Below are 6,000 nucleotides of genomic sequence, written 5' to 3'. Positions count from 1 at the left end.
GAACATCACCATCACCTGACTTTCCAAGCTGCTGGATTGCAAGTTTCAATTAACTGCCCCTCTGCAGCACTACATGGACCCAAAAGGAATGTGATTTCCTAGTATTTCCATATGTCTTTATCATTTTATCACTACATAATTAAAACCTATTTTGTAAATTATATGTTTTTTTAGTCTTCTGCAGTTTGGTAAAAAGTAAAGTTAGAATGCATTTGAAAATTTCATAACAGATGTTAAATACTTTTAGATGGTTTTATTTAGCAACAGAATGAAACCATCCCATTAACTGGATTATGATTTGGTTCTTTCTTCAATGGAATGTAGCGTCTTCCCTGTCTGCCACCTCAAAACATGTTTACTGGTTGATTAGCTGACTTCAGCACAATCCTCTTTATTGCCCCAGTACTTATACTAACAATCTGTTCTCTGCCATTTTTGTATGACTGCATTTCAACATTTTTGCAAAGTCATTTGACTTCAGATTTTTTTAAAGCATTAATTCAATGCCCGAAAAGGCAATTACTTAGTCAATTTAAAATATTCATCTCCTGCCAGAGGAGGATTGTTCAGAAGACAGAACAATTTAATTCCACTATTTGAATTAAACAAAGACCAGAGAACATCACTGAAGAACAATTTAATTACGCTATCTTTCGAACTGAATCATGGATAAAATATTTAATTTTTTACTGAATTTTATAATATCTGCATTGTGGAATGCATTATATACCACTGAAGCAGGTCTGCTACTGTCTACAGTAACTTCTTATTTGAAAGGAAGTTGATCCCCACAGGTGATGGGAGTTGAATAAGTCAAACTAATGAGTAAGACAGGAGCACCAAGTGTTATAACTTCCTTGTTTTATTTAGGGAGGAAGGAAAATGGCCTCCGGTTTGACAGGAAGTTGCAGCAAATGCAGCCTGAGACACCAGAGCATGAATACAAATAAGAGATGAAGTACAAGTTGTCAAAACATAGTGTTCGACATGAAATAAATAGCAAGAAAATGATGACAAACATTTGTGTAAGAATAACAGTAAGACAATGTTCCGTCTGACATAAGAAAGACACTGTGAATCTTTGTTCTATTCATTGTTATGTATTAAATGTTCAGCTGGGAAATAAGTTAGGAATTAATTTTAATAACACGTGTACACAATTTTTCTGCAATGCTTACTTGCTGACAGAAAACAATGCACTAAATATCTGCCTCATGACAGCACTGTAAAATCTTTCAAGCAGGTCTGACAAAAACTAGCAACCATATTGGACTTCTTGTCATTTATGTAATGCAACTTGATAGTCCTCACAACCAAGTGTTACCCAAATTCACTGACGTTATTCGGGGTAGTAGAAGGTGGAGAGATTCTCAGAATTGATAAACTACAGGATTTTTCAGTGTACTTCATTTCCATGTCTCATAAAAATTATTTTGTAGTGGAAATACAAAGATAAGAGACAGGAAAGACACTTGACAGCAATATCTATGTCTGCTGTTTTGATTAGTGGCTGAGGGCTGCAATGACCTTTCTATGGGGGAAGCTGTAATTCTATACCTCACCCATATATTGGGTGTAATGCATGATGGTTACCTGAGACCCAAAGAAAAGACTGTCTTGTGTTTATGCAAAAAAGGAGACAAAATGCACATTTGTACTTCAGAGGGGGAGGGATGTTCTTTGGTATATACTCTTTCATTAGAATATCAGTCGATCATGAAACTAAACAAAAACTAAAATAGAAATATAATAATCAACTAAAATAGGCATTTTCATAATTTCAAAGTTACCTAAATAAAATATGTAAAAATACTGAAGGGAATAAGGGGCACATCTAATAAATCAATTTTGCTCACTACTAGGAAAAACATCTCTGTTTATTCTACCTGTGTGCTTCTGTCATAAATAGCATGGTGGAAGAGTGACAAATCATTGCCTTACAGCTGCAGCGTCTTGGATTCAGTCAGACCTTTCAGTCAATGTTTCTGTTAAGTTTGCATGTTCTGCTTGTATCTGCACAGGTTTTCTTCAGATACTCTTGTTTCACCCCTCTCCCCCCAAAAAACATACTGATTGACAGTGGCAGCTGGTGACTTGAAATCAAAGAGGGGCTGCAGGAGACAGATGAATGGGTGGAGCAAACAGGAAGGGTGTGCCCAACTGGAAATGGGCGGAGCTATGCTCAAAACTACAAAAACTGGGACTTTAATTAAATACGCTGCCCTGAGTGCCAAACCATCATTATGAGAGTCCAATCAAGACAAAATGAAGTGGAGAAGGAAAAAAAAAATATTTCAATGCATTGGCTACATGACAGCTTACTTAATATCTAGATGAAAACAAAAAGGTTTTGAGGCATGAAAAAATAAATTACTTTTTAAATACATTACTGGAATGCCAGTCAAACTCAACTATAAAAATGCACCACTCAACTCAAATCACTTCTCCTTGCACTGCAGTTCTAATTATAATTTATATTCAGCTTTATAAAAGTACCAAGTAACATGCTGAAAGTAGCAATATCTGTGATCCCCCACTTGTAAAAATGTTTCTTATCCAAAAAAGACCTGCTGCCTAACAACAACTATCTACTTGTTTCATGGGGAAAACATGATCAAAGTAAGAAATGAACAGCAAACAAGAAATAAGCTCAAGATAAATTGATTAAAGGATTACTGCACAGGATATGGACCACACATGATAGATTGACATTCTGTTTAGTTTACGGGTAAAGCCTGCAAAGATGACTGCAAGTCTCCAACAAATGTAATGAGCTTCTGAAAATACTCTAATCCTGTCCTGTTTTACAAATACTGTCATATGCATTTCAATGCCTAAGGCTTATACATTATCTAGTTATGTAAATATTCTCTGCATGGCAACAACAAAAAGGCTTTCAATGTTGATAATTCTTTAACAGTATGCTTATTAAAGCTTACTTGCATCTTACAATCTCAGACAAACGTACCTGATGGCCATTAAAGCACTGTTACTTAAACACAGAGCAACAGGCACTGCAACAACATGCATTTTCTGAATACTAAGCATAAATCAACAGTATAAAAATATGACAGAAAATCAGAACATTCTGCAAAATCAAGGACAGATGAAAAGACACTGTAGTACTTGTATCTACCTTGGATGGGGGGATACTCTGCACACTTACACTGCATAACTGCTCCTTGCCTTGCTTGAACACATTCAGAGTCACTACATGGGAGAGTGGGGTACAACAAGTATGTCACAATTTGAAATGTCTCTGGCTGACGTTGATGGCTGTGACACATTTGTCATACCTCTCAACCTCAGAGCAAGAAATCTAGACAAAGCCATAAATAGAAGTGGGACAAACACCCAAAAATAAGGACAATGTTTAAATATTGCTCTTATAAACTTAGAAAGATAATAGAATAGTAGGTCTTGCATTAGTATGAATTTTCGGTGGGGTATGAAATCTGAAATTTAAATGTCTGTCATTATTTTCTAAGTTCAGTCTTTAATGGTTTGATACTAATTTGCCAGAAAAATCAAATTCTTTTGAAAAATGGACAAAAATGTGATGCAAAAATATAAAATAGCTACACACTACAGCTGGGAACCTGTCAAAGAAGGGACACTAAGTTGAACAGCTGATAAAATAAGAGAATCTACATGCATTTCTGAAATAAAAGTAATCTATAACTCTGATCATTACAATTATTTATTAATTGTAAATCCTCCACATTTTCTTCCAAAATTGCCATTTTGCAGAGGGACTATTAGGGAGAGAACAAAATTTTGAGCCAAAATTGGGGACAGTTGAGAGGTTTGGATATATATAAATCTATAAAGCAATTTATTGCGTGTACCTCTCAGCCTTTTAACACAGGAAATCTGGACAAGTCCAAATATATTGGGGGAACAAACAAACAGTACTAAAACTGCTCTTGTATAAACTTAGACAGTTGATAGAATAACAGGTATTGCTTTAGCATGCATTTTTCTGAAGGGTATGAAGTCTGAAACTCAATGTCTGTCATTATTTAGTGACTTCATTACTAAATGATTTGCCAGAAAACCACAAATTTTATGACGAACAAACCAAACATAAGAAGCAAAAATCTATTCATTCTGCAAAAATATGGACAGTTGAGAGGTATAGTTCAGCCAGGGCTGTCTTTCAGTTTGCCACCCTTCCCCCTCACAAAATCATGGTCAAATGGGACCTCCCCCCTGCAGCCATTCCAATGTCCCAGTACTTGGCTATTTCACCCCATTTACAATAAACACTGTAATGTGCATACTGCTTTACTTCTACGGTGATTTGGATTTCATTTAAAGGTTTTATTTTACATTTTACAGCACAAACACTAATAGACATCTGCTAAACAAAGCAATGCAGTCTCACAATGAAAATAGACTTAGCATTAAAACTTCTCTGCCATTGAAACTCACATTCATTTAAACAGCATTAAAACCCACATTCAAGGAAAATACATCTGGCCAGTGGTAGATAAAGATTAACTTTGGGCTATTTTCAAATCATAGTCCCCTTGCACATGAATCATACATGTGTTCTTTGATAACCCCTTCCTGACTGTATTACATTATATTCCTTGTATAATACAGTACAATTGTTAGAGGGCATTAAATTTATTGTTTTGAACATTTTTCCAGTAAACAATGAAACAAAATGCATGCACCAATAATGACAAAACTGCAGAATTTATAACATTTTCATCATAAAAGTCTACTCAAACTTCTACAATCCACCGGTATCAATAAATATACACAATCTCTTCAGAAGTAAAAGTAATCTAAATAATTCCACATTAAAGAGATCTGTAACAAATGAAGAGGTTGCTGCTAGCAAATAACTTTATATTTCATTGTTTCATCTACAAATAAAGTGCCTGTTGCCATTGAGGAATAAATTGCCTGTGTTACATTAAAAAAATGATAAGCTAGTCATATTGTAATAGAGAATGGATGGCAAACTGATAATAGGTATCTCCACTAAAGAGGACTGCATCATCCACCTCCTTTAAAAGTACAAAACAGTACAGTATCAACAATGCATCTACATACTGTGGGAGTAGAACCTACAGCCTTCTGCATCAAAAGCAAGTATTCAACCTGTTATGCTAATAACAATGCAAGCAGACTCAGCATAAGCAGCACTAAACATCTCTTCCCCTGAAGCTCTCAGCTCCTTGTAAAATCCACTCAACACTCAACTGTATTTCTCAACTTTGCAGCACAAGAAATCTGGAAAAAGCCAAATTTATTGGGGGGGGGCAAAAACCCAAAAATCAGGGACACATTTTAAACATTGCTTGTGTAATCTTGGAAAGTTGTTACAATAAAATGTTGTGTTACCACCATGCATTTCACTACCAAGTCTAGAACCCAGGAGCCTGTGCACTAGTCAGAGCAACATACCACTATGCCAAATCAGCTGTTTCTTGAAAGACAGGAAGACTGAAACTTAAATGGCTATCATTTAGTGAATTCAGTTCTCACCATAGCACTCAACCTCTTAGCACAAAACACCTGGACAAAGCCAATAATGGGGGAATACAGCCACCAAACATATTCAGCAAATTCAGTTCTCACCATAGCTTTCAACCTCTTAGCACAAAAAACTTGGACAAAGCCAATAATGGGGGAATACAGCCCCAAAAATAGGGACAAATTTCAAATATTGATCTTATAAACTTTGAAAATTGTTAGAATAAACGGTCTTGTGTTGCCGTGTATTTTCTGAGGAATATGAAGTCTGAAATTCAAATGCCTGTCATTATTTAGTGAATTCAATCCTTCACTGATTACAAAAATCCAGAAAACTACAGATTTTATGAGGAACAGAACAGAACAAAAACATGAGGCAAAAATTTGGACAATTTTCACAAGTGGTGGTGGGTACAGAATTCAAGCTCTTGCTCCCTTTACCCAAGGTACAGGGTTTGAGCCTGAGTAACTCTAGCCACCAGGTATATTGAACTGGGGCATTACACACAC

This window comes from Protopterus annectens, chromosome 12.part0, assembly GCF_019279795.1.
Source record: "Protopterus annectens isolate FY-2018-M chromosome 12.part0, PAN1.0, whole genome shotgun sequence".
Classification (NCBI taxonomy): domain Eukaryota; kingdom Metazoa; phylum Chordata; order Ceratodontiformes; family Protopteridae; genus Protopterus; species Protopterus annectens.
This window is presented reverse-complemented; position numbering follows the sequence as displayed.